Genomic DNA, 27,131 nt, shown 5'->3' with positions numbered 1-27,131 from the left:
CCTACGTTCTGTATGTGCCCCCGACAATTCATGATAGCTGCCTACACCCAAGGCCAGCCACAGCCTTTCCGCTAGTCACACCATATGTTGCAAAATGTTGCTTTTAACACACACAGACACCCTCAAGATAGGCCAATCATATTTTCAATGCTCACAACAGCAACGGCCAGACGAGTCTGAACACGATCCCAAACCCAACGGTGGCGATAAAAATGTTAAAAAAGGCTGCAACTTGATGAACGTTGGGGTCCCGGCGACCATGGAGAAGGGACAGCTCGCGAACACGGTGATCACTCCCGATGATGTACTAGGCTTGCAAAAGATCACAGAGAGGACGTTTGATAGTCCACATACCACACTGGGCTAACTGATTGACTGGCTGATATGGCTAATAGTAATACATGCTGAAAACACCATTCATTCATTGACGAGTGCCCATCGACGCGTTCCATCTCTGGTTAATCAATACATTGTGAACAGCTGATGTTTCCCGCCATTAAAGACGGGGAACTGGGCGCTACCTAGCTAACAACATTCACCAGAACTTAAGAGAATGTTCCCTTCAGAGTCTATTTAGGTTGTTAACTAATGGTTTCAAAGGAGTGTTTCCAGTGATGTGCAAGGAATGTTTCCAAGAGACCCATTCCCTTAATGTGAAATAGAATTTACCCAGAACGTTGATACCATGTCCTCAGAACACAATCTACTAATGTTATTGACATGTTTCATGGGAATGTTGCAAGAACATGAATGTGTCCAGTTTTCTGTGGGTTAGGAGCAGGGGTGAAAGTATGACATCCCGGCAAAATAAGTATTGGGGAGTACGACGTCCCGGTAAAAACATGAGCCTATCACAATAATGAAAACTAAATGTCAAGAAAAGCGTAGGCTTATTACACCATTATTAATCATTACCGCATGTCAGAGGCATGAAACATTTGCGAATGGACTTGGAAACTGGTGGTATAGTCTACGCTCCAAAATGCGATGTGGTTCGATGAGAACATTGACATTTTGCCAAGGCAGGTACGAATGGCCGAAACCGAGAGACAGGTGGACAGCAGTGGACGCATACATTTTGGCCGAATGACAATGGCCAAATATCATTAGACTTTTTGGTGTTTTGTGTAACCAATGTCTCTTTCCATTCACCACTGTTTGGGGCAGTGCTTGACTTGGACTGAAATATATGCTGGTACTTTTGGGCTAATATTCTATAAGAGGAACAGGAGCTCAAGCAGTGGGACTTTTGAGGGGCTGGTGAGCTCCTGCCTTAAGTCAAGCACGGGTTTGGAGGCTGGAAATATCTTGCGTTCAAACAAGGGCACTGCGTTCATCCACCTCTGGCCTGCTCGCCTCCCTACCACTGAGGAAGTACAGTTCCCGCTCAGCCCAGTCAAAACTGTTCGCTGCTCTGGCCCCCCAATGGTGGAACAAACTCCCTCACGACGCCAGGACAGCGGAGTCAATCACCACCTTCCGGAGACACCTGAAACCCCACCTCTTTAAGGAATACCTAGGATAGGATAAAGTAATCCTTCTCACCCCCCCCCCTTAAAAGATTTAGATGCACTATTGTAAAGTGGCTGTTCCACTGGATGTCATAAGGTGAATGCACCAATTTGTAAGTCGTTCTGGATAAGAGCGTCTGCTAAATGACTTAAATGTAAATGTAAATGTAAAAGTGTGTTGAAGTGTCGGTTCAAATCCCACCATTGAGGTTGCTCTTGGTGAAGCTATTGTTCAATTCCTGAATCGTATTAGTCGCTCTAGGATTGCGCAGGGATTCTATATTCATGTGGGACCATGTAAGAGAGGAAATAACAAATGTTTTGTGAAGAGGTTGGTGTTATAATCCACACATGCAGTTCATCGCCTTCACCACTCAGATACCAAGTCCTGTGCTCTTGCTGTGGCAGTCAGCAATTTTACCAGTGTTTGTGAAAGTCAAAATCTTCCAGTGCCAAAATAAACCACAGAATTTTTAATTGTTACACGATGAGGATGGGATTCGAACCCATGCATGCAGAGCACAATTGATTAGCAGTCCATCGCCTTAACCACTCGGCCACCTCATCCTGTATTTTGGAAGTGGCAAATGATCTTGAAAAACTGTAGTTGCTGTAAGTAAACCCTAAATTGAAATCAATGAAAGTTAGGCAGAGCAATGGCAAGGCCATGTGTCGATCCCATCGAGACATTTAACAAACGTGTTGTCAGGCCGAGTGGTCTCAAGTGCTTGATTAAGTGTGTTGAGGTTTCGGTTCAAATCCCACCATTGAGGTTGCCCTTGGTGAAGCTATTGTTCAATACCTGAATCGTATTAGTCGCTCTAGGATTGCGCAGGGATTCTATATTCATGTGGGGCCATGTAAGAGAGGAAATAACAAATGTTTTGTGAAGAGGTTGGTGTTATAATCCACACATGCAGTTCATCGCTTTCACCATTCAGATACCAAGTCCTTTGCTCTCGCTGTGGCAGTCAGTAATTTTACCAGTGTTTTTGAAAGTCAAAATCTTCCAGTGCCAAAATAAAGCACAGAATTTTAATTGTTACACGATGAGGATGGGATTCGAACCCATGCATGCAGAGCACAATGGATTAGCAGTCTATCGCCTTACCTACTCGACCAACTCATCCTGTATTTTGGAATTTTAATTGTTACACGATGAGGATTGGATTCGAACACATGCATGCAGAGCACAATGGATTAGCAGTCCATCGCCTTAACCACTCGGCCACCTCATCCTGTATTTTGGAAGTGGCAAATGATCTTGAAAAACTGTAGTTGCTGTATGTAAACCCTAAATTGAAATCAATGAACGTTAGGCAGAGCAATGACAAGGCCATGTGTCGATCTCATCGAGACATTTAACAAACGTGTTGTCAGGCCGAGTGGTCTCAAGTGCTTCATTAAGTGTGTTGAGGTGTCGGTTCAAATCCCACCATTGAGGTTGCCCTCGGTGAAGCTATTGTTCAATACCTGAATCGTATTAGTCGCTCTAGGATTGCGCAGGGATTCTATATTCATGTGGGGCCATGTAAGAGAGGAAATAACAAATGTTTTGTGAAGAGGTTGGTGTTATAATCCACACATGCAGTTCATCGCCTTCACCACTGAGATACCAAGTCCTGTGCTCTCGCTGTGGCAGTCAGCAATTTTACCAGTGTTTGTGAATGTCAAAATCTTCCAGTGCCAAAATAAACCACAGAATTTTAATTGTTACATGATTCGAACCCATGCATGCAGAGCACAATGGATTAACAGTCCATCGCCTTAACCACTCGGCCACCTCATCCTGTATTTTGGAAGTTGCAAATGATCTTGAAAAACTGTAGTTGCTGTATGTAAACCCTAAATTGAAATCAATGAAAGTTAGGCAGAGCAATGGCAAGGCCATGTGTCGATCCCATCGAGACATTTAACAAACGTGTTGTCAGGCCGAGTGGTCTCAAGTGCTTGATTAAGTGTGTTGAGGTGTCGGTTCAAATCCCACCATTGAGGTTGCCCTTGGTGAAGCTATTGTTCAATACCTGAAACGTATTAGTCGCTCTAGGATTGCGCAGGGATTCTATATTCAAGTGGGGCCATGTAAGAGAGGAAATAACAAATGTTTTGTGAAGAGGTTGGTGTTATAATCCACACATGCAGTTCATCGCCTTCACCACTCAGATACCAAGTCCTGTGCTCTCGCTGTGGCAGTCAGCAATTTTACCAGTGTTTGTGAAAGTCAAAATCTTCCAGTGCCAAAATAAACCACAGAATTTTAATTGTTACACGATGAGGATGGGATTCGAACCCATGCATGCAGAGCACAATGGATTAGCAGTCTATCGCCTTACCTACTCGACCAACTCATCCTGTATTTTGGAATTTTAATTGTTACACGATGAGGATTGGATTCGAACACATGCATGCAGAGCACAATGGATTAGCAGTCCATCGCCTTAACCACTCGGCCACCTCATCCTGTATTTTGGAAGTGGCAAATGATCTTGAAAAACTGTAGTTGCTGTATGTAAACCCTAAATTGAAATCAATGAACGTTAGGCAGAGCAATGACAAGGCCATGTGTCGATCTCATCGAGACATTTAACAAACGTGTTGTCAGGCCGAGTGGTCTCAAGTGCTTCATTAAGTGTGTTGAGGTGTCGGTTCAAATCCCACCATTGAGGTTGCCCTCGGTGAAGCTATTGTTCAATACCTGAATCGTATTAGTCGCTCTAGGATTGCGCAGGGATTCTATATTCATGTGGGGCCATGTAAGAGAGGAAATAACAAATGTTTTGTGAAGAGGTTGGTGTTATAATCCACACATGCAGTTCATCGCCTTCACCACTGAGATACCAAGTCCTGTGCTCTCGCTGTGGCAGTCAGCAATTTTACCAGTGTTTGTGAATGTCAAAATCTTCCAGTGCCAAAATAAACCACAGAATTTTAATTGTTACATGATTCGAACCCATGCATGCAGAGCACAATGGATTAACAGTCCATCGCCTTAACCACTCGGCCACCTCATCCTGTATTTTGGAAGTTGCAAATGATCTTGAAAAACTGTAGTTGCTGTATGTAAACCCTAAATTGAAATCAATGAAAGTTAGGCAGAGCAATGGCAAGGCCATGTGTCGATCCCATCGAGACATTTAACAAACGTGTTGTCAGGCCGAGTGGTCTCAAGTGCTTGATTAAGTGTGTTGAGGTGTCGGTTCAAATCCCACCATTGAGGTTGCCCTTGGTGAAGCTATTGTTCAATACCTGAAACGTATTAGTCGCTCTAGGATTGCGCAGGGATTCTATATTCAAGTGGGGCCATGTAAGAGAGGAAATAACAAATGTTTTGTGAAGAGGTTGGTGTTATAATCCACACATGCAGTTCATCGCCTTCACCACTCAGATACCAAGTCCTGTGCTCTCGCTGTGGCAGTCAGCAATTTTACCAGTGTTTGTGAAAGTCAAAATCTTCCAGTGCCAAAATAAACCACAGAATTTTAATTGTTACATGATGAGGATGGGATTCGAACCCATGCATGCAGAGCACAATGGATTAGCAGTCCATCGTCTTAACCACTCGGCCACCTCATCCTGTATTTTGGAAGTGGCAAATGATCTTTAAAAACTGTAGTTGCTGTATGTAAACCCTAAATTGAAATCAATGAAAGTTAGGCAGAGCAATGGCAAGGCCATGTGTCGATCCCATCGAGACATTTAACAAACGTGTTGTCAGGCCGAGTGGTCTCAAGTGCTTGATTAAGTGTGTTGAGGTGTCGGTTCAAATCCCACCATTGAGGTTGCCCTTGGTGAAGCTATTCTTCAATACCTGAATCGTATTAGTCGCCGTTACGAATCCCTTTTGGCCCGACAGTCTAGGGGGGATGGTAATGAGACCCGTAACATAACTCATGCAAATTATTATTGTGACAAAGTAAAAGTGTGAACGAAATAACCACGACAACAGAAATCTACCGTCAAACTCTAGGTTTATTTATAAACACACGGTAATGGGGGGAGCAGGAAAAGGGGCTGAGCTGGACCCAAGTAAAGAAACAATAAGTATTCAAAAACACCCCTAAGCTAGACTAGCTTACTTTAACAACAGCTAACTAACTAACCAAAAATACAGTGGGTGGTCCGCCCAGTTCTAACTAGTGTGTTTAACAAAGTTCACCTACGGGTAGTGTATGCCCATGGGCGACTTGTCTTGGTTTCCCCTTTTCCCACCAGCAAACAAACAAACACCATAACTAAAAACAATACTCACAGGTGATGACAAAGTGATATGAGGTGCTTAAACAAAAGAGAGGTTAAGACACAAAGCGAGAGTGAAACACAGAGACCTACAGACATGGCATTTACAGAGAGATTGAGCTAGAGATTGAGCTAGAGATTGAGCTAGAGATTGAGCTAGAGATTGAGCTAGAGATTGAGCTAGAGATTGCTCCAGAGCAAACAAATGATGGGGTTTTTAAACCATGGGGAAGGAACTGTGATAGGGTAGGAAATAGGAGGAGGTGTGTCTTCTGATTGATGATTGATTGTTGACTGATTGGGGAGTGATGGTTTTCACCTGTGAGGGGAGAAGGAGAGAAAAGAAACACACACAGGATACACACACACAGGATAACTGTATCCGTAACAGTCGCTCTAGGATTGCGCAGGGATTCTATATTCATGTGGGGCCATGTAAGAGAGGAAATAACAAATGTTTTGTGAAGAGGTTGGTGTTATAATCCACACATGCAGTTCATCGCCTTCACCACTCAGATACCAAGTCCTGTGCTCTCGCTGTGGCAGTCAGCAATTTTACCAGTGTTTGTGAAAGTCAAAATCCTCCAGTGCCAAAATAAAGCACAGAATTTTAGTTCTTACACGATGAGATTCTAACCCATGCATGCAGAGCAAAATGGATTAGCAGTGCATCATCTTAACCACTCAGCCAGCTCATCCTGTTATTTGCATGTGGCAAATGACCTTAAAAAACTCTAGTTGCTGTATGTAAACCCTAGATTGAAATCAATGAAAGTTAGGCAGAGCAATGGCAAGGCCATGTGTCGATCCCATCGAGACATTTAACAAACGTGTTGTCAGGCCGAGTGGTCTCAAGTGCTTGATTAAGTGTGTTGAGGTGTCGGTTCAAATCCCACCATTGAGGTTGCCCTTGGTGAAGCTATTCTTCAATACCTGAATCGTATTAGTCGCTCTAGGATTTTGCCCGGGATTCTATATTCATGTGGGGCCATGTAAGAGAGGAAATAACAAATGTTTTGTGAAGAGGTTGGTGTTATAATCCACACATGCAGTTCATCGCCTTCACCACTCAGATACCAAGTCCTGGGCTCTCGGAAAGGGGCTGTGGCAGTCAGTAATTTTACCAGTGTTTTTGAAAGTCAAAATCTTCCAGTGCCAAAAATAAAGCACAGAATTTTAATTGTTTTAACAAATGGGATTCACCCACGCATGCAGAGCACAATGGATTAGCAGTCTTCCCTTTTCCCACCAGCAAACAACTCATCCTGTAACTTGGAATTTTAATTGTGATGACAAAGTGATGAGGATTGGATTAAACAAAAGCATGCAGAGCACAATGGATTAAACAGTCCATCGCAGACCACTGGCCACCTCATCCTGTATTTTGGAAGTGGCAAATGATCTTGAAAAATTGTAGTTGCTGTATTGTAAACCCTAAATTGAAATCAATGAACCAGGCAGAGCAAATGACAAGGCCATGTGTCGATCTTCGAGACATTTAACAAACGTGTTGTCAGGCCGAGTGGTCTCAGTGCTTGATTAAGTGTGTTGAGGTGTGGTTTTCCCACCATTGAGGGGAGCCCTCGAAAAGAAGCTATTGTTCAATACCTGAATCGTATTAGTCGCTCTAGGATTGCGCAGGGATTCTATATTCATGTGGGGCCATGTAAGAGAGGAAATAACAAATGTTTTGTGAAGAGGTTGGTGTTATAATCCACACATGCAGTTCATCGCCTTCACCACTGAGATACCAAGTCCTGTGCTCTCGCTGTGGCAGTCAGCAATTTTACCAGTGTTTGTGAAAGTCAAAATCTTCCAGTGCCAAAATAAAGCACAGAATTTTAATTGTTACATGATGAGATTCTAACCCATGCATGCAGAGCACAATGGATTAGAAGTCCATCGCCTTAACCACTCGGCCACCTCATCCTGTATTTTGGAAGTGGCAAATGATCTTGAAAAACTGTAGTTGCTGTATGTAAACCCTAAATTGAAATCAATGAAAGTTAGGCAGAGCAATGGCAAGGCCATGTGTCGATCCCATCGAGACATTTAACAAACGTGTTGTCAGGCCGAGTGGTCTCAAGTGCTTGATTAAGTGTGTTGAGGTGTCGGTTCAAATCCCACCATTGAGGTTGCCCTTGGTGAAGCTATTGTTCAATACCTGAATCTTATTAGTTGCTCTAGGATTGCGCAGGGATTCTATATTCATGTGGGGCCATGTAAGAGAGGAAATAACAAATGTTTTGTGAAGAGGTTGGTGTTATAATCCACACATGCAGTTCATCGCCTTCACCACTCAGATACCAAGTCCTGTGCTCTCGCTGTGGCAGTCAGCAATTTGACCAGTGTTTGTGAAAGTCAAAATCTTCCAGTGCCAAAATAAACCACAGAATTTTAATAGTTACACGATGAGGATGGGATTCGAACCCATGCATGCAGAGCACAATGGATTAGCAGTCCATCGCCTTAACCACTCGGCCACCTCATCCTGTATTTTGGAATTTTAATTGTTACACGATGAGGATGGGATTCGAACCCATGCATGCAGAGCACAATGGATTAGCAGTCCATCGCCTTAACCACTCGGCCACCTCATCCTGTATTTTGGAAGTGGCAAATGATCTTGAAAAACTGTAGTTGCTGTATGTAAACCCTAAATTGAAATCAATGAAAGTTAGGCAGAGCAATGGCAAGGCCATGTGTCGATCCCATCGAGACATTTAACAAACGTGTTGTCAGGCCGAGTGGTCTCAAGTGCTTGATTAAGTGTGTTGAGGTGTCGGTTCAAATCCCACCATTGAGGTTGCCCTTGGTGAAGCTATTGTTCAATACCTGAATCGTATTAGTCGCTCTAGGATTGCGCAGGGATTCTATATTCATGTGGGGCCATGTAAGAGAGGAAATAACAAATGTTTTGTGAAGAGGTTGGTGTTATAATCCACACATGCAGTTCATCGCCTTCACCACTCAGATACCAAGTCTGGTGCTCTCGCTGTGGCAGTCAGTAATTTTACCAGTGTTTGTGAAAGTCAAAATCTTCCAGTGCCAAAATAAAGCACATAATTTTAATTGTTACACGATGAGGATGGGATTCGAACCCATGCATGCAGAGCACAATGGATTAGCAGTCCATCGCCTTAACCACTCGGCCACCTCATCCTGTATTTTGGAAGTGGCAAATGATCTTGAAAAACTGTAGTTGCTGTATGTAAACCCTAAATTGAAATCAATGAAAGTTAGGCAGAGCAATGGCAAGGTCATGTGTCGATCCCATCGAGACATTTAACAAACGTGTTGTCAGGCCGAGTGGTCTCAAGTGCTTGATTAAGTGTGTTGAGGTGTCGGTTCAAATCCCACCATTGAGGTTGCCCTTGGTGAAGCTATTGTTCAATACCTGAATCGTATTAGTCGCTCTAGGATTGCGCAGGGATTCTATATTCATGTGGGGCCATGTAAGAGAGGAAATAACAAATGTTTTGTGAAGAGGTTGGTGTTATAATCCACACATGCAGTTCATCGCCTTCACCACTCAGATACCAAGTCTGGTGCTCTCGCTGTGGCAGTCAGTAATTTTACCAGTGTTTGTGAAAGTCAAAATCTTCCAGTGCCAAAATAAAGCACGTAATTTTAATTGTTACACGATGAGGATGGGATTCGAACCCATGCATGCAGAGCACAATGGATTAGCAGTCCATCGCCTTAACCACTCGGCCACCTCATCCTGTATTTTGGAAGTGGCAAATGATCTTGAAAAACTGTAGTTGCTGTATGTAAACCCTAAATTGAAATCAATGAAAGTTAGGCAGAGCAATGGCAAGGCCATGTGTCGATCCCATCGAGACATTTAACAAACGTGTTGTCAGGCCGAGTGGTCTCAAGTGCTTGATTAAGTGTGTTGAGGTGTCGGTTCAAATCCCACCATTGAGGTTGCCCTTGGTGAAGCTATTCTTCAATACCTGAATCGTATTAGTCGCTCTAGGATTGCGCAGGGATTCTATATTCATGTGGGGCCATGTAAGAGAGAAATAACTCACAAATGTTTTTGTGAAGAAAAGGTTGGTGTTATAATCCCACATGCAGTTCATCGCCTTATACCACTCAGATACCAAGTCTGGCTGCCCAAGTCGAAACAGTCAGTATTTTAAAGTGTTTGTGAAAGTCAAAATCTTCCAGTGCCAAAAAAATAAAGCACATAATTTTAATGTGTTTAACAAAGATGAGGATGGGATTCTAACCCATGCATGCAGAGCACAATGGATTAGCAGTCCAAACAAACACCATAACTAAAAACAATACTCATCCTGTATTTTGACAAGTGGCAAATGATCTTGAAAAACTGTAGTTGCTGTATGTAAACCATTTACAGAATTGAAATCAGAGATTGAGCTAGAGATTGAGCTAGAGATTGAGCTAGAGATTGAGCTAGAGATTGAGCTAGAGATTGAGCATTCCAGAGCAAACAAATGATGGGGTTTTTAAACATGGGGAAGGAACTGTGATAGGGTGGAAATCAGGAGGAGTGGTCTCAAGTGATTGATTAAGTGTTTGAGGTGTGGTTTTCAAATCCCACCATTGAGGTTGCCCTTGGATAAGCTATTGTTCAATACCTGAATCGTATTAGTCGCTCTAGGATTGCGCAGGGATTCTATATTCATGTGGGGCCATGTAAGAGAGGAAATAACAAATGTTTTGTGAAGAGGTTGGTGTTATAATCCACACATGCAGTTCATCGCCTTCACCACTCAGATACCAAGTCCTGTGCTCTCGCTGTGGCAGTCAGCAATTTTACCAGTGTTTGTGAAAGTCAAAATCCTCCAGTGCCAAAATAAAGCACAGAATTTTAGTTCTTACACGATGAGATTCTAACCCATGCATGCAGAGCAAAATGGATTAGCAGTGCATCATCTTAACCACTCAGCCACCTCATCCTGTTATTTGCATGTGGCAAATGACCTTAAAAAACTGTAGTTGCTGTATGTAAACCCTAGATTGAAATCAATGAAAGTTAGGCAGAGCAATGGCAAGGCCATGTGTCGATCCCATCGAGACATTTAACAAACGTGTTGTCAGGCCGAGTGGTCTCAAGTGCTTGATTAAGTGTGTTGAGGTGTCGGTTCAAATCCCACCATTGAGGTTGCCCTTGGTGAAGCTATTCTTCAATACCTGAATCTTATTGGTTGCTCTAGGATTGCGCAGGGATTCTATATTCATGTGGGGCCATGTAAGAGAGGAAATAACAAATGTTTTGTGAAGAGGTTGGTGTTATAATCCACACATGCAGTTCATCGCCTTCACCACTCAGATACCAAGTCCTGTGCTCTCGCTGTGGCAGTCAGTAATTTTACCAGTGTTTGTGAAAGTCAAAATCTTCCAGTGCCAAAATAAACCACAGAATTTTAATTGTTACACGATGAGGATGGGATTCGAACCCATGCATGCAGAGCACAATGGATTAGCAGTCCATCGCCTTAACCACTCGGCCACCTCATCCTGTATTTTGGAAGTGGCAAATGATCTTGAAAAACTGTAGTTGCTGTATGTAAACCCTAAATTGAAATCAATGAAAGTTAGGCAGAGCAATGGCAAGGTCATGTGTCGATCCCATCGAGACATTTAACAAACGTGTTGTCAGGCCGAGTGGTCTCAAGTGCTTGATTAAGTGTGTTGAGGTGTCGGTTCAAATCCCACCATTGAGGTTGCCCTTGGTGAAGCTATTGTTCAATACCTGAATCGTATTAGTCGCTCTAGGATTGCGCAGGGATTCTATATTCATGTGGGGCCATGTAAGAGAGGAAATAACAAATGTTTTGTGAAGAGGTTGGTGTTATAATCCACACATGCAGTTCATCGCCTTCACCACTCAGATACCAAGTCTGGTGCTCTCGCTGTGGCAGTCAGTAATTTTACCAGTGTTTGTGAAAGTCAAAATCTTCCAGTGCCAAAATAAAGCACAGAATTTTAATTGTTACACGATGAGGATGGGATTCGAACCCATGCATGCAGAGCACAATGGATTAGCAGTCCATCGCCTTAACCACTCGGCCACCTCATCCTGTATTTTGGAAGTGGCAAATGATCTTGAAAAACTGTAGTTGCTGTATGTAAACCCTAAATTGAAATCAATGAAAGTTAGGCAGAGCAATGGCAAGGCCATGTGTCAAACCCATCGAGACATTTAACAAACGTGTTGTCAGGCCGAGTGGTCTCAAGTGCTTGATTAAGTGTGTTGAGGTGTCGGTTCAAATCCCACCATTGAGGTTGCCCTTGGTGAAGCTATTGTTCAATACCTGAATCGTATTAGTCGCTCTAGGATTGCGCAGGGATTCTATATTCATGTGGGGCCATGTAAGAGAGGAAATAACAAATGTTTTGTGAAGAGGTTGGTGTTATAATCCACACATGCAGTTCATCGCCTTCACCACTCAGATACCAAGTCTGGTGCTCTCGCTGTGGCAGTCAGTAATTTTACCAGTGTTTGTGAAAGTCAAAATCTTCCAGTGCCAAAATAAAGCACAGAATTTTAATTGTTACACGATGAGGATGGGATTCGAACCCATGCATGCAGAGCACAATGGATTAGCAGTCCATCGCCTTAACCACTCGGCCACCTCATCCTGTATTTTGGAAGTGGCAAATGATCTTAAAAACTGTAGTTGCTGTATGTAAACCCTAAATTGAAATCAATGAAAGTTAGGCAGAGCAATGGCAAGGCCATGTGTCAATCCCATCGAGACATTTAACAAACGTGTTGTCAGGCCGAGTGGTCTCAAGTGCTTGATTAAGTGTGTTGAGGTGTCGGTTCAAATCCCACCATTGAGGTTGCCCTTGGTGAAGCTATTGTTCAATACCTGAATCGTATTAGTCGCTCTAGGATTGCGCAGGGATTCTATATTCATGTGGGGCCATGTAAGAGAGGAAATAACAAATGTTTTGTGAAGAGGTTGGTGTTATAATCCACACATGCAGTTCATCGCCTTCACCACTCAGATACCAAGTCTGGTGCTCTCGCTGTGGCAGTCAGTAATTTTACCAGTGTTTGTGAAAGTCAAAATCTTCCAGTGCCAAAATAAAGCACGTAATTTTAATTGTTACACGATGAGGATGGGATTCTAACCCATGCATGCAGAGCACAATGGATTAGCAGTCCATCGCCTTAACCACTCGGCCACCTCATCCTGTATTCTGGAAGTGGCAAATGGTCTTGAAAAACTGTAGTTGCTGTATGTAAACCCTAAATTGAAATCAATGAAAGTTAGGCAGAGCAATGGCAAGGCCATGTGTCGATCCCATCGAGACATTTAACAAACGTGTTGTCAGGCCGAGTGGTCTCAAGTGCTTGATTAAGTGTGTTGAGGTGTCGGTTCAAATCCCACCATTGAGGTTGCCCTTGGTGAAGCTATTGTTCAATACCTGAATCGTATTAGTCGCTCTAGGATTGCGCAGGGATTCTATATTCATGTGGGGCCATGTAAGAGAGGAAATAACAAATGTTTTGTGAAGAGGTTGGTGTTATAATCCACACATGCAGTTCATCGCCTTCACCACTCAGATACCAAGTCTGGTGCTCTCGCTGTGGCAGTCAGTAATTTTACCAGTGTTTGTGAAAGTCAAAATCTTCCAGTGCCAAAATAAAGCACATAATTTTAATTGTTACACGATGAGGATGGGATTCGAACCCATGCATGCAGAGCACAATGGATTAGCAGTCCATCGCCTTAACCACTCGGCCACCTCATCCTGTATTTTGGAAGTGGCAAATGATCTTGAAAAACTGTAGTTGCTGTATGTAAACCCTAAATTGAAATCAATGAAAGTTAGGCAGAGCAATGGCAAGGCCATGTGTCAATCCCATCGAGACATTTAACAAACGTGTTGTCAGGCCGAGTGGTCTCAAGTGCTTGATTAAGTGTGTTGAGGTGTCGGTTCAAATCCCACCATTGAGGTTGCCCTTGGTGAAGCTATTGTTCAATACCTGAATCGTATTAGTCGCTCTAGGATTGCGCAGGGATTCTATATTCATGTGGGGCCATGTAAGAGAGGAAATAACAAATGTTTTGTGAAGAGGTTGGTGTTATAATCCACACATGCAGTTCATCGCCTTCACCACTCAGATACCAAGTCTGGTGCTCTCGCTGTGGCAGTCAGTAATTTTACCAGTGTTTGTGAAAGTCAAAATCTTCCAGTGCCAAAATAAAGCACAGAATTTTAATTGTTACACAAATGGGATTCGAACCCATGCATGCAGAGCAAAATGGAATTTTAATTGTTATCCTGTATTTTGGAATTTTAATTGTTACATGATGAGGATGGGATTCGAACCCATGCATGCAGAGCACAATGGATTAGCAGTCCATCGCCTTAACCACTCGGCCACCTCATCCTGTATTTTGGAAGTGGCAAATTATCTTAAAAACTGTAGTTGCTGTATGTAAACCCTAAATTGAAATCAATGAAAGTTAGGCAGAGCAATGGCAAGGCCATGTGTCAATCCCATCGAGACATTTAACAAACGTGTTGTCAGGCCGAGTGGTCTCAAGTGCTTGATTAAGTGTGTTGAGGTGTCGGTTCAAATCCCACCATTGAGGTTGCCCTTGGTGAAGCTATTCTTCAATACCTGAATCGTATTAGTCGCTCTAGGATTGCGCAGGGATTCTATATTCATGTGGGGCCATGTAAGAGAGGAAATAACAAATGTTTTGTGAAGAGGTTGGTGTTATAATCCACACATGCAGTTCATCGCCTTCACCACTCAGATACCAAGTCTGTGTCTCGCTGTGGCAGTCAGTAATTTTACCAGTGTTTGTGAAAGCCAAAATCTTCCAGTGCCAAAATAAACAAAGCACAGAATTTTAATTGTTACACGATGAGGATGGGATTCGAACCCATGCATGCAGAGCACAATGGATTAGCAGTCCATCGCCTTAACCACTCGGCCACCTCATCCTGTATTTTATAAGTGGCAAATGATCTTGAAAAACTGTAGTTGCTGTATGTAAACCCTAAATTGAAATCAATGAAAGTTAGGCAGAGCAATGGCAAGGCCATGTGTCAATCCCATCGAGACATTTAACAAACGTGTTGTCAGGCCGAGTGGTCTCAAGTGCTTGATTAAGTGTGTTGAGGTGTCGGTTCAAATCCCACCATTGAGGTTGCCCTTGGTGAAGCTATTGTTCAATACCTGAATCGTATTAGTCGCTCTAGGATTGCGCAGGGATTCTATATTCATGTGGGGCCATGTAAGAGAGGAAATAACAAATGTTTTGTGAAGAGGTTGGTGTTATAATCCACACATGCAGTTCATCGCCTTCACCACTCAGATACCAAGTCCTGTGCTCTCGCTGTGGCAGTCAGTAATTTTACCAGTGTTTGTGAAAGCCAAAATCTTCCAGTGCCAAAATAAAGCACAGAATTTTAATTGTTACACGATGAGGATGGGATTCGAACCCATGCATGCAGAGCACAATGGATTAGCAGTCCATCGCCTTAACCACTCGGCCACCTCATCCTATATTTTAGAAGTGGCAAATGATCTTAAAAAACTGTAGTTGCTGTATGTAAACCCTAAATTGAAATCAATGAAAGTTAGGCAGAGCAATGGCAAGGCCATGTGTCGATCCCATCGAGACATCTAACAAACGTGTTGTCAGGCCGAGTGGTCTCAAGTGCTTGATTAAGTGTGTTGAGGTGTCGGTTCAAATCCCACCATTGAGGTTGCCCTTGGTGAAGCTATTCTTCAATACCTGAATCGTATTAGTTGCTCTAGGATTGCGCAGGGATTCTATATTCATGTGGGGCCATGTAAGAGAGGAAATAACAAATGTTTTGTGAAGAGGTTGGTGTTATAATCCACACATGCAGTTCATCGCCTTCACCACTCAGATACCAAGTCTGGTGCTCTCGCTGTGGCAGTCAGTAATTTTACCAGTGTTTGTGAAAGTCAAAATCTTCCAGTGCCAAAATAAAGCACAGAATTTTAATTGTTACACGATGAGGATGGGATTCGAACCCATGCATGCAGAGCACAATGGATTAGCAGTCCATCGCCTTAACCACTCGGCCACCTCATCCTGTATTTTGGAAGTGGCAAATGATCTTAAAAAACTGTAGTTGCTGTATGTAAACCCTAAATTGAAATCAATGAAAGTTAGGCAGAGCAATGGCAAGGCCATGTGTCAATCCCATCGAGACATTTAACAAACGTGTTGTCAGGCCGAGTGGTCTCAAGTGCTTGATTAAGTGTGTTGAGGTGTCGGTTCAAATCCCACCATTGAGGTTGCCCTTGGTGAAGCTATTGTTCAATACCTGAATCGTATTAGTCGCTCTAGGATTGCGCAGGGATTCTATATTCATGTGGGGCCATGTAAGAGAGGAAATAACAAATGTTTTGTGAAGAGGTTGGTGTTATAATCCACACATGCAGTTCATCGCCTTCACCACTCAGATACCAAGTCTGGTGCTCTCGCTGTGGCAGTCAGTAATTTTACCAGTGTTTGTGAAAGTCAAAATCTTCCAGTGCCAAAATAAAGCACATAATTTTAATTGTTACACGATGAGGATGGGATTCGAACCCATGCATGCAGAGCACAATGGATTAGCAGTCCATCGCCTTAACCACTCGGCCACCTCATCCTGTATTTTGGAAGTGGCAAATGATCTTAAAAACTGTAGTTGCTGTATGTAAACCCTAAATTGAAATCAATGAAAGTTAGGCAGAGCAATGGCAAGGCCATGTGTCAATCCCATCGAGACATTTAACAAACGTGTTGTCAGGCCGAGTGGTCTCAAGTGCTTGATTAAGTGTGTTGAGGTGTCGGTTCAAATCCCACCATTGAGGTTGCCCTTGGTGAAGCTATTGTTCAATACCTGAATCGTATTAGTCGCTCTAGGATTGCGCAGGGATTCTATATTCATGTGGGGCCATGTAAGAGAGGAAATAACAAATGTTTTGTGAAGAGGTTGGTGTTATAATCCACACATGCAGTTCATCGCCTTCACCACTCAGATACCAAGTCTGGTGCTCTCGCTGTGGCAGTCAGTAATTTTACCAGTGTTTGTGAAAGTCAAAATCTTCCAGTGCCAAAACAAAGCACAGAATTTTAATTGTTACACGATGAGGATGGGATTCGAACCCATGCATGCAGAGCACAATGGATTAGCAGTCCATCGCCTTAACCACTCGGCCACCTCATCCTGTATTTTGGAAGTGGCAAATGATCTTGAAAAACTGTAGTTGCTGTATGTAAACCCTAAATTGAAATCAATGAAAGTTAGGCAGAGCAATGGCAAGGCCATGTGTCAATCCCATCGAGACATTTAACAAACGTGTTGTCAGGCCGAGTGGTCTCAAGTGCTTGATTAAGTGTGTTGAGGTGTCGGTTCAAATCCCACCATTGAGGTTGCCCTTGGTGAAGCTATTGTTCAATACCTGAATCGTATTAGTCGCTCTAGGATTGCGCAGGGATTCTATATTCATGTGGGGCCATGTAAGAGAGGAAATAACAAATGTTTTGTGAAGAGGTTGGTGTTATAATCCACACATGCAGTTCATCGCCTTCACCACTCAGATACCAAGTCTGGTGCTCTCGCTGTGGCAGTCAGTAATTTTACCAGTGTTTGTGAAAGTCAAAATCTTCCAGTGCCAAAATAAAGCACATAATTTTAATTGTTACACGATGAGGATGGGAACCCATGCATGCAGAGCACAATGGATTAGCAGTCCATCGCCTTAACCACTCGGCCACCTCATCCTGTATTTTGGAAGTGGCAAATGATCTTGAAAAACTGTAGTTGCTGTATGTAAACCCTAAATTGAAATCAATGAAAGTTAGGCAGAGCAATGGCAAGGCCATGTGTCAATCCCATCGAGACATTTAACAAACGTGTTGTCAGGCCGAGTGGTCTCAAGTGCTTGATTAAGTGTGTTGAGGTGTCGGTTCAAATCCCACCATTGAGGTTGCCCTTGGTGAAGCTATTGTTCAATACCTGAATCGTATTAGTCGCTCTAGGATTGCGCAGGGATTCTATATTCATGTGGGGCCATGTAAGAGAGGAAATAACAAATGTTTTGTGAAGAGGTTGGTGTTATAATCCACACATGCAGTTCATCGCCTTCACCACTCAGATACCAAGTCTGGTGCTCTCGCTGTGGCAGTCAGTAATTTTACCAGTGTTTGTGAAAGCCAAAATCTTCCAGTGCCAAACCAAAGCACAGAATTTTAATTGTTACACGATGAGGATGGGATTCGAACCCATGCATGCAGAGCACAATGGATTAGCATTCCATCGCCTTAACCACTCGGCCACCTCATCCTGTATTCCTGAAGTGGCAAATGGTCTTGAAAAACTGTAGTTGCTGTATGTAAACCCTAAATTGAAATCAATGAAAGTTAGGCAGAGCAATGGCAAGGCCATGTGTCAATCCCATCGAGACATTTAACAAACGTGTTGTCAGGCCGAGTGGTCTCAAGTGCTTGATTAAGTGTGTTGAGGTGTCGGTTCAAATCCCACCATTGAGGTTGCCCTTGGTGAAGCTATTGTTCAATACCTGAATCGTATTATTTGCTCTAGGATTGCGCAGGGATTCTATATTCATGTGGGGCCATGTAAGAGAGGAAATAACAAATGTTTTGTGAAGAGGTTGGTGTTATAATCCACACATGCAGTTCATCGCCTTCACCACTCAGATACCAAGTCTGGTGCTCTCGCTGTGGCAGTCAGTAATTTTACCAGTGTTTGTGAAAGCCAAAATCTTCCAGTGCCAAAACAAAGCACAGAATTTTAATTGTTACACGATGAGGATGGGATTCGAACCCATGCATGCAGAGCACAATGGATTAGCAGTCCATCGCCTTAACCACTCGGCCACCTCATCCTGTATTTTGGAAGTGGCAAATGATCTTAAAAAACTGTAGTTGCTGTATGTAAACCCTAAATTGAAATCAATGAAAGTTAGGCAGAGCAATGGCAAGGCCATGTGTCAATCCCATCGAGACATTTAACAAACGTGTTGTCAGGCCGAGTGGTCTCAAGTGCTTGATTAAGTGTGTTGAGGTGTCGGTTCAAATCCCACCATTGAGGTTGCCCTTGGTGAAGCTATTGTTCAATACCTGAATCGTATTAGTCGCTCTAGGATTGCGCAGGGATTCTATATTCATGTGGGGCCATGTAAGAGAGGAAATAACAAATGTTTTGTGAAGAGGTTGGTGTTATAATCCACACATGCAGTTCATCGCCTTCACCACTCAGATACCAAGTCTGGTGCTCTCGCTGTGGCAGTCAGTAATTTTACCAGTGTTTGTGAAAGTCAAAATCTTCCAGTGCCAAAACAAAGCACAGAATTTTAATTGTTACACGATGAGGATGGGATTCGAACCCATGCATGCAGAGCACAATGGATTAGCAGTCCATCGCCTTAACCACTCGGCCACCTCATCCTGTATTTTGGAAGTGGCAAATGATCTTAAAAAACTGTAGTTGCTGTATGTAAACCCTAAATTGAAATCAATGAAAGTTAGGCAGAGCAATGGCAAGGCCATGTGTCAATCCCATCGAGACATTTAACAAACGTGTTGTCAGGCCGAGTGGTCTCAAGTGCTTGATTAAGTGTGTTGAGGTGTCGGTTCAAATCCCACCATTGAGGTTGCCCTTGGTGAAGCTATTGTTCAATACCTGAATCGTATTAGTCGCTCTAGGATTGCGCAGGGATTCTATATTCATGTGGGGCCATGTAAGAGAGGAAATAACAAATGTTTTGTGAAGAGGTTGGTGTTATAATCCACACATGCAGTTCATCGCCTTCACCACTCAGATACCAAGTCTGGTGCTCTCGCTGTGGCAGTCAGTAATTTTACCAGTGTTTGTGAAAGTCAAAATCTTCCAGTGCCAAAATAAAGCACAGAATTTTAATTGTTACACGATGAGGATGGGATTCGAACCCATGCATGCAGAGCACAATGGATTAGCAGTCCATCGCCTTAACCACTCGGCCACCTCATCCTGTATTTTGGAAGTGGCAAATGATCTTGAAAAACTGTAGTTGCTGTATGTAAACCCTAAATTGAAATCAATGAAAGTTAGGCAGAGCAATGGCAAGGCCATGTGTCAATCCCATCGAGACATTTAACAAACGTGTTGTCAGGCCGAGTGGTCTCAAGTGCTTGATTAAGTGTGTTGAGGTGTCGGTTCAAATCCCACCATTGAGGTTGCCCTTGGTGAAGCTATTGTTCAATACCTGAATCGTATTAGTCGCTCTAGGATTGCGCAGGGATTCTATATTCATGTGGGGCCATGTAAGAGAGGAAATAACAAATGTTTTGTGAAGAGGTTGGTGTTATAATCCACACATGCAGTTCATCGCCTTCACCACTCAGATACCAAGTCTGGTGCTCTCGCTGTGGCAGTCAGTAATTTTACCAGTGTTTGTGAAAGTCAAAATCTTCCAGTGCCAAAATAAAGCACAGAATTTTAATTGTTACACGATGAGGATGGGATTCGAACCCATGCATGCAGAGCACAATGGATTAGCAGTCCATCGCCTTAACCACTCGGCCACCTCATCCTGTATTTTGGAAGTGGCAAATGATCTTGAAAAACTGTAGTTGCTGTATGTAAACCCTAAATTGAAATCAATGAAAGTTAGGCAGAGCAATGGCAAGGCCATGTGTCAATCCCATCGAGACATTTAACAAACGTGTTGTCAGGCCGAGTGGTCTCAAGTGCTTGATTAAGTGTGTTGAGGTGTCGGTTCAAATCCCACCATTGAGGTTGCCCTTGGTGAAGCTATTGTTCAATACCTGAATCGTATTAGTCGCTCTAGGATTGCGCAGGGATTCTATATTCATGTGGGGCCATGTAAGAGAGGAAATAACAAATGTTTTGTGAAGAGGTTGGTGTTATAATCCACACATGCAGTTCATCGCCTTCACCACTCAGATACCAAGTCTGGTGCTCTCGCTGTGGCAGTCAGTAATTTTACCAGTGTTTGTGAAAGTCAAAATCTTCCAGTGCCAAAATAAAGCACAGAATTTTAATTGTTACACGATGAGGATGGGATTCGAACCCATGCATGCAGAGCACAATGGATTAGCAGTCCATCGCCTTAACCACTCGGCCACCTCATCCTGTATTTTGGAAGTGGCAAATGATCTTGAAAAACTGTAGTTGCTGTATGTAAACCCTAAATTGAAATCAATGAAAGTTAGGCAGAGCAATGGCAAGGCCATGTGTCAATCCCATCGAGACATTTAACAAACGTGTTGTCAGGCCGAGTGGTCTCAAGTGCTTGATTAAGTGTGTTGAGGTGTCGGTTCAAATCCCACCATTGAGGTTGCCCTTGGTGAAGCTATTGTTCAATACCTGAATCGTATTAGTCGCTCTAGGATTGCGCAGGGATTCTATATTCATGTGGGGCCATGTAAGAGAGGAAATAACAAATGTTTTGTGAAGAGGTTGGTGTTATAATCCACACATGCAGTTCATCGCCTTCACCACTCAGATACCAAGTCTGGTGCTCTCGCTGTGGCAGTCAGTAATTTTACCAGTGTTTGTGAAAGTCAAAATCTTCCAGTGCCAAAATAAAGCACATAATTTTAATTGTTACACGATGAGGATGGGATTCGAACCCATGCATGCAGAGCACAATGGATTAGCAGTCCATCGCCTTAACCACTCGGCCACCTCATCCTGTATTTTGGAAGTGGCAAATGATCTTGAAAAACTGTAGTTGCTGTATGTAAACCCTAAATTGAAATCAATGAAAGTTAGGCAGAGCAATGGCAAGGCCATGTGTCAATCCCATCGAGACATTTAACAAACGTGTTGTCAGGCCGAGTGGTCTCAAGTGCTTGATTAAGTGTGTTGAGGTGTCGGTTCAAATCCCACCATTGAGGTTGCCCTTGGTGAAGCTATTGTTCAATACCTGAATCGTATTAGTCGCTCTAGGATTGCGCAGGGATTCTATATTCATGTGGGGCCATGTAAGAGAGGAAATAACAAATGTTTTGTGAAGAGGTTGGTGTTATAATCCACACATGCAGTTCATCGCCTTCACCACTCAGATACCAAGTCTGGTGCTCTCGCTGTGGCAGTCAGTAATTTTACCAGTGTTTGTGAAAGTCAAAATCTTCCAGTGCCAAAATAAAGCACATAATTTTAATTGTTACACGATGAGGATGGGATTCGAACCCATGCATGCAGAGCACAATGGATTAGCAGTCCATCGCCTTAACCACTCGGCCACCTCATCCTGTATTTTGGAAGTGGCAAATGATCTTAAAAACTGTAGTTGCTGTATGTAAACCCTAAATTGAAATCAATGAAAGTTAGGCAGAGCAATGGCAAGGCCATGTGTCAATCCCATCGAGACATTTAACAAACGTGTTGTCAGGCCGAGTGGTCTCAAGTGCTTGATTAAGTGTGTTGAGGTGTCGGTTCAAATCCCACCATTGAGGTTGCCCTTGGTGAAGCTATTGTTCAATACCTGAATCGTATTAGTCGCTCTAGGATTGCGCAGGGATTCTATATTCATGTGGGGCCATGTAAGAGAGGAAATAACAAATGTTTTGTGAAGAGGTTGGTGTTATAATCCACACATGCAGTTCATCGCCTTCACCACTCAGATACCAAGTCCTGTGCTCTCGCTGTGGCAGTCAGCAATTTTACCAGTGTTTGTGAAAGTCAAAAATCTTCCAGTGCCAAAATAAAGCACAGAATTTTAATTATTACACGATGAGGACTGGATTCGAACACATGCATGCAGAGCACAATGGATTAGCAGTCCATCGCCTTAACCACTCGGCCACCTCATTCTGTAATTTAGAAAGTGGCAAATGATCTTTAAAAACTGTAGTTGCTGTATGTAAACCCTAAATTGAAATCAATGAAAGTTAGGCAGAGCAATGGCAAGGCCATGTGTCGATCCCATCGAGACATTTAACAAACGTGTTGTCAGGCCGAGTGGTCTCAAGTGCTTGATTAAGTGTGTTGAGGTGTCGGTTCAAATCCCACCATTGAGGTTGCCCTTGGTGAAGCTATTGTTCAATACCTGAATCGTATTAGTCGCTCTAGGATTGCGCAGGGATTCTATATTCATGTGGGGCCATGTAAGAGAGGAAATAACAAATGTTTTGTGAAGAGGTTGGTGTTATAATCCACACATGCAGTTCATCGCCTTCACCACTCAGATACCAAGTCTGGTGCTCTCGCTGTGGCAGTCAGTAATTTTACCAGTGTTTGTGAAAGTCAAAATCTTCCAGTGCCAAAATAAAGCACATAATTTTAATTGTTACACGATGAGGATGGGATTCGAACCCATGCATGCAGAGCACAATGGATTAGCAGTCCATCGCCTTAACCACTCGGCCACCTCATCCTGTATTTTGGAAGTGGCAAATGATCTTAAAAACTGTAGTTGCTGTATGTAAACCCTAAATTGAAATCAATGAAAGTTAGGCAGAGCAATGGCAAGGCCATGTGTCAATCCCATCGAGACATTTAACAAACGTGTTGTCAGGCCGAGTGGTCTCAAGTGCTTGATTAAGTGTGTTGAGGTGTCGGTTCAAATCCCACCATTGAGGTTGCCCTTGGTGAAGCTATTGTTCAATACCTGAATCGTATTAGTCGCTCTAGGATTGCGCAGGGATTCTATATTCATGTGGGGCCATGTAAGAGAGGAAATAACAAATGTTTTGTGAAGAGGTTGGTGTTATAATCCACACATGCAGTTCATCGCCTTCACCACTCAGATACCAAGTCTGGTGCTCTCGCTGTGGCAGTCAGTAATTTTACCAGTGTTTGTGAAAGTCAAAATCTTCCAGTGCCAAAATAAAGCACAGAATTTTAATTGTTACACGATGAGGATGGGATTCGAACCCATGCATGCAGAGCACAATGGATTAGCAGTCCATCGCCTTAACCACTCGGCCACCTCATCCTGTATTTTGGAAGTGGCAAATGATCTTGAAAAACTGTAGTTGCTGTATGTAAACCCTAAATTGAAATCAATGAAAGTTAGGCAGAGCAATGGCAAGGCCATGTGTCAATCCCATCGAGACATTTAACAAACGTGTTGTCAGGCCGAGTGGTCTCAAGTGCTTGATTAAGTGTGTTGAGGTGTCGGTTCAAATCCCACCATTGAGGTTGCCCTTGGTGAAGCTATTGTTCAATACCTGAATCGTATTAGTCGCTCTAGGATTGCGCAGGGATTCTATATTCATGTGGGGCCATGTAAGAGAGGAAATAACAAATGTTTTGTGAAGAGGTTGGTGTTATAATCCACACATGCAGTTCATCGCCTTCACCACTCAGATACCAAGTCTGGTGCTCTCGCTGTGGCAGTCAGTAATTTTACCAGTGTTTGTGAAAGTCAAAATCTTCCAGTGCCAAAACAAAGCACAGAATTTTAATTGTTACACGATGAGGATGGGATTCGAACCCATGCATGCAGAGCACAATGGATTAGCAGTCCATCGCCTTAACCACTCGGCCACCTCATCCTGTATTTTGGAAGTGGCAAATGATCTTAAAAAACTGTAGTTGCTGTATGTAAACCCTAAATTGAAATCAATGAAAGTTAGGCAGAGCAATGGCAAGGCCATGTGTCAATCCCATCGAGACATTTAACAAACGTGTTGTCAGGCCGAGTGGTCTCAAGTGCTTGATTAAGTGTGTTGAGGTGTCGGTTCAAATCCCACCATTGAGGTTGCCCTTGGTGAAGCTATTGTTCAATACCTGAATCGTATTAGTCGCTCTAGGATTGCGCAGGGATTCTATATTCATGTGGGGCCATGTAAGAGAGGAAATAACAAATGTTTTGTGAAGAGGTTGGTGTTATAATCCACACATGCAGTTCATCGCCTTCACCACTCAGATACCAAGTCTGGTGCTCTCGCTGTGGCAGTCAGTAATTTTACCAGTGTTTGTGAAAGTCAAAATCTTCCAGTGCCAAAATAAAGCACAGAATTTTAATTGTTACACGATGAGGATGGGATTCGAACCCATGCATGCAGAGCACAATGGATTAGCAGTCCATCGCCTTAACCACTCGGCCACCTCATCCTGTATTTTGGAAGTGGCAAATGATCTTAAAAAACTGTAGTTGCTGTATGTAAACCCTAAATTGAAATCAATGAAAGTTAGGCAGAGCAATGGCAAGGCCATGTGTCAATCCCATCGAGACATTTAACAAACGTGTTGTCAGGCCGAGTGGTCTCAAGTGCTTGATTAAGTGTGTTGAGGTGTCGGTTCAAATCCCACCATTGAGGTTGCCCTTGGTGAAGCTATTGTTCAATACCTGAATCGTATTAGTCGCTCTAGGATTGCGCAGGGATTCTATATTCATGTGGGGCCATGTAAGAGAGGAAATAACAAATGTTTTGTGAAGAGGTTGGTGTTATAATCCACACATGCAGTTCATCGCCTTCACCACTCAGATACCAAGTCTGGTGCTCTCGCTGTGGCAGTCAGTAATTTTACCAGTGTTTGTGAAAGCCAAAATCTTCCAGTGCCAAAACAAAGCACAGAATTTTAATTGTTACACGATGAGGATGGGATTCGAACCCATGCATGCAGAGCACAATGGATTAGCATTCCATCGCCTTAACCACTCGGCCACCTCATCCTGTATTCTGGAAGTGGCAAATGGTCTTGAAAAACTGTAGTTGCTGTATGTAAACCCTAAATTGAAATCAATGAAAGTTAGGCAGAGCAATGGCAAGGCCATGTGTCAATCCCATCGAGACATTTAACAAACGTGTTGTCAGGCCGAGTGGTCTCAAGTGCTTGATTAAGTGTGTTGAGGTGTCGGTTCAAATCCCACCATTGAGGTTGCCCTTGGTGAAGCTATTGTTCAATACCTGAATCGTATTAGTCGCTCTAGGATTGCGCAGGGATTCTATATTCATGTGGGGCCATGTAAGAGAGGAAATAACACATGTTTTGTGAAGAGGTTGGTGTTATAATCCACACATGCAGTTCATCGCCTTCACCACTCAGATACCAAGTCTGGTGCTCTCGCTGTGGCAGTCAGTAATTTTACCAGTGTTTGTGAAAGCCAAAATCTTCCAGTGCCAAAACAAAGCACAGAATTTTAATTGTTACACGATGAGGATGGGATTCGAACCCATGCATGCAGAGCACAATGGATTAGCAGTCCATCGCCTTAACCACTCGGCCACCACATCCTGTATTTTGGAAGTGGCAAATGATCTTAAAAACTGTAGTTGCTGTATGTAAACCCTAAATTGAAATCAATGAAAGTTAGGCAGAGCAATGGCAAGGCCATGTGTCAATCCCATCGAGACATTTAACAAACGTGTTGTCAGGCCGAGTGGTCTCAAGTGCTTGATTAAGTGTGTTGAGGTGTCGGTTCAAATCCCACCATTGAGGTTGCCCTTGGTGAAGCTATTGTTCAATACCTGAATCGTATTAGTCGCTCTAGGATTGCGCAGGGATTCTATATTCATGTGGGGCCATGTAAGAGAGGAAATAACAAATGTTTTGTGAAGAGGTTGGTGTTATAATCCACACATGCAGTTCATCGCCTTCACCACTCAGATACCAAGTCTGGTGCTCTCGCTGTGGCAGTCAGTAATTTTACCAGTGTTTGTGAAAGTCAAAATCTTCCAGTGCCAAAATAAAGCACATAATTTTAATTGTTACACGATGAGGATGGGATTCGAACCCATGCATGCAGAGCACAATGGATTAGCAGTCCATCGCCTTAACCACTCGGCCACCTCATCCTGTATTTTGGAAGTGGCAAATGATCTTAAAAACTGTAGTTGCTGTATGTAAACCCTAAATTGAAATCAATGAAAGTTAGGCAGAGCAATGGCAAGGCCATGTGTCAATCCCATCGAGACATTTAACAAACGTGTTGTCAGGCCGAGTGGTCTCAAGTGCTTGATTAAGTGTGTTGAGGTGTCGGTTCAAATCCCACCATTGAGGTTGCCCTTGGTGAAGCTATTGTTCAATACCTGAATCGTATTAGTCGCTCTAGGATTGCGCAGGGATTCTATATTCATGTGGGGCCATGTAAGAGAGGAAATAACAAATGTTTTGTGAAGAGGTTGGTGTTATAATCCACACATGCAGTTCATCGCCTTCACCACTCAGATACCAAGTCTGGTGCTCTCGCTGTGGCAGTCAGTAATTTTACCAGTGTTTGTGAAAGTCAAAATCTTCCAGTGCCAAAATAAAGCACAGAATTTTAATTGTTACACGATGAGGATGGGATTCGAACCCATGCATGCAGAGCACAATGGATTAGCAGTCCATCGCCTTAACCACTCGGCCACCTCATCCTGTATTTTGGAAGTGGCAAATGATCTTGAAAAACTGTAGTTGCTGTATGTAAACCCTAAATTGAAATCAATGAAAGTTAGG

General features: G+C 43.1%; 27 non-coding genes across 27 annotated transcripts; all 27 read right to left on the bottom strand.

Annotated features, from left to right (window-relative positions):
• Positions 1–8,156: 8,156 nt before the first annotated feature.
• On the bottom strand, positions 8,157–8,238 carry trnas-gcu (transfer RNA serine (anticodon GCU)). The gene has a single exon. It is a non-coding gene; the product is annotated as a tRNA-Ser (tRNA).
• Positions 8,239–8,265: 27 nt separating this feature from the next.
• Positions 8,266–8,347, bottom strand: trnas-gcu (transfer RNA serine (anticodon GCU)). Its single transcript has one exon. It is a non-coding gene; the product is annotated as a tRNA-Ser (tRNA).
• A 480-nt stretch (positions 8,348–8,827) lies between these two features.
• trnas-gcu (transfer RNA serine (anticodon GCU)) lies at positions 8,828–8,909 on the bottom strand. The gene has a single exon. It is a non-coding gene; the product is annotated as a tRNA-Ser (tRNA).
• Positions 8,910–9,389: 480 nt separating this feature from the next.
• Positions 9,390–9,471, bottom strand: trnas-gcu (transfer RNA serine (anticodon GCU)). Its single transcript has one exon. It is a non-coding gene; the product is annotated as a tRNA-Ser (tRNA).
• A 1,687-nt stretch (positions 9,472–11,158) lies between these two features.
• trnas-gcu (transfer RNA serine (anticodon GCU)) lies at positions 11,159–11,240 on the bottom strand. The gene has a single exon. It is a non-coding gene; the product is annotated as a tRNA-Ser (tRNA).
• Positions 11,241–11,720: 480 nt separating this feature from the next.
• trnas-gcu (transfer RNA serine (anticodon GCU)) lies at positions 11,721–11,802 on the bottom strand. The gene has a single exon. It is a non-coding gene; the product is annotated as a tRNA-Ser (tRNA).
• A 480-nt stretch (positions 11,803–12,282) lies between these two features.
• Positions 12,283–12,364, bottom strand: trnas-gcu (transfer RNA serine (anticodon GCU)). The gene has a single exon. It is a non-coding gene; the product is annotated as a tRNA-Ser (tRNA).
• Positions 12,365–13,405: 1,041 nt separating this feature from the next.
• On the bottom strand, positions 13,406–13,487 carry trnas-gcu (transfer RNA serine (anticodon GCU)). The gene has a single exon. It is a non-coding gene; the product is annotated as a tRNA-Ser (tRNA).
• A 561-nt stretch (positions 13,488–14,048) lies between these two features.
• On the bottom strand, positions 14,049–14,130 carry trnas-gcu (transfer RNA serine (anticodon GCU)). The gene has a single exon. It is a non-coding gene; the product is annotated as a tRNA-Ser (tRNA).
• A 481-nt stretch (positions 14,131–14,611) lies between these two features.
• trnas-gcu (transfer RNA serine (anticodon GCU)) lies at positions 14,612–14,693 on the bottom strand. Its single transcript has one exon. It is a non-coding gene; the product is annotated as a tRNA-Ser (tRNA).
• A 480-nt stretch (positions 14,694–15,173) lies between these two features.
• On the bottom strand, positions 15,174–15,255 carry trnas-gcu (transfer RNA serine (anticodon GCU)). Its single transcript has one exon. It is a non-coding gene; the product is annotated as a tRNA-Ser (tRNA).
• A 480-nt stretch (positions 15,256–15,735) lies between these two features.
• trnas-gcu (transfer RNA serine (anticodon GCU)) lies at positions 15,736–15,817 on the bottom strand. The gene has a single exon. It is a non-coding gene; the product is annotated as a tRNA-Ser (tRNA).
• A 480-nt stretch (positions 15,818–16,297) lies between these two features.
• trnas-gcu (transfer RNA serine (anticodon GCU)) lies at positions 16,298–16,379 on the bottom strand. Its single transcript has one exon. It is a non-coding gene; the product is annotated as a tRNA-Ser (tRNA).
• A 479-nt stretch (positions 16,380–16,858) lies between these two features.
• Positions 16,859–16,940, bottom strand: trnas-gcu (transfer RNA serine (anticodon GCU)). Its single transcript has one exon. It is a non-coding gene; the product is annotated as a tRNA-Ser (tRNA).
• A 1,599-nt stretch (positions 16,941–18,539) lies between these two features.
• On the bottom strand, positions 18,540–18,621 carry trnas-gcu (transfer RNA serine (anticodon GCU)). The gene has a single exon. It is a non-coding gene; the product is annotated as a tRNA-Ser (tRNA).
• Positions 18,622–19,101: 480 nt separating this feature from the next.
• On the bottom strand, positions 19,102–19,183 carry trnas-gcu (transfer RNA serine (anticodon GCU)). The gene has a single exon. It is a non-coding gene; the product is annotated as a tRNA-Ser (tRNA).
• A 480-nt stretch (positions 19,184–19,663) lies between these two features.
• On the bottom strand, positions 19,664–19,745 carry trnas-gcu (transfer RNA serine (anticodon GCU)). The gene has a single exon. It is a non-coding gene; the product is annotated as a tRNA-Ser (tRNA).
• Positions 19,746–20,225: 480 nt separating this feature from the next.
• trnas-gcu (transfer RNA serine (anticodon GCU)) lies at positions 20,226–20,307 on the bottom strand. The gene has a single exon. It is a non-coding gene; the product is annotated as a tRNA-Ser (tRNA).
• Positions 20,308–20,787: 480 nt separating this feature from the next.
• Positions 20,788–20,869, bottom strand: trnas-gcu (transfer RNA serine (anticodon GCU)). Its single transcript has one exon. It is a non-coding gene; the product is annotated as a tRNA-Ser (tRNA).
• A 480-nt stretch (positions 20,870–21,349) lies between these two features.
• trnas-gcu (transfer RNA serine (anticodon GCU)) lies at positions 21,350–21,431 on the bottom strand. The gene has a single exon. It is a non-coding gene; the product is annotated as a tRNA-Ser (tRNA).
• Positions 21,432–21,911: 480 nt separating this feature from the next.
• Positions 21,912–21,993, bottom strand: trnas-gcu (transfer RNA serine (anticodon GCU)). Its single transcript has one exon. It is a non-coding gene; the product is annotated as a tRNA-Ser (tRNA).
• A 1,043-nt stretch (positions 21,994–23,036) lies between these two features.
• trnas-gcu (transfer RNA serine (anticodon GCU)) lies at positions 23,037–23,118 on the bottom strand. The gene has a single exon. It is a non-coding gene; the product is annotated as a tRNA-Ser (tRNA).
• Positions 23,119–23,597: 479 nt separating this feature from the next.
• On the bottom strand, positions 23,598–23,679 carry trnas-gcu (transfer RNA serine (anticodon GCU)). Its single transcript has one exon. It is a non-coding gene; the product is annotated as a tRNA-Ser (tRNA).
• Positions 23,680–24,159: 480 nt separating this feature from the next.
• On the bottom strand, positions 24,160–24,241 carry trnas-gcu (transfer RNA serine (anticodon GCU)). Its single transcript has one exon. It is a non-coding gene; the product is annotated as a tRNA-Ser (tRNA).
• Positions 24,242–24,721: 480 nt separating this feature from the next.
• trnas-gcu (transfer RNA serine (anticodon GCU)) lies at positions 24,722–24,803 on the bottom strand. Its single transcript has one exon. It is a non-coding gene; the product is annotated as a tRNA-Ser (tRNA).
• A 1,603-nt stretch (positions 24,804–26,406) lies between these two features.
• Positions 26,407–26,488, bottom strand: trnas-gcu (transfer RNA serine (anticodon GCU)). Its single transcript has one exon. It is a non-coding gene; the product is annotated as a tRNA-Ser (tRNA).
• A 479-nt stretch (positions 26,489–26,967) lies between these two features.
• trnas-gcu (transfer RNA serine (anticodon GCU)) lies at positions 26,968–27,049 on the bottom strand. Its single transcript has one exon. It is a non-coding gene; the product is annotated as a tRNA-Ser (tRNA).
• Between the last annotated feature and the right edge of the window lie 82 nt (positions 27,050–27,131).

This window comes from Oncorhynchus nerka, linkage group LG23, assembly GCF_034236695.1.
Source record: "Oncorhynchus nerka isolate Pitt River linkage group LG23, Oner_Uvic_2.0, whole genome shotgun sequence".
Taxonomy (NCBI): domain Eukaryota; kingdom Metazoa; phylum Chordata; class Actinopteri; order Salmoniformes; family Salmonidae; genus Oncorhynchus; species Oncorhynchus nerka.
This window is presented reverse-complemented; position numbering and strand designations above follow the sequence as displayed.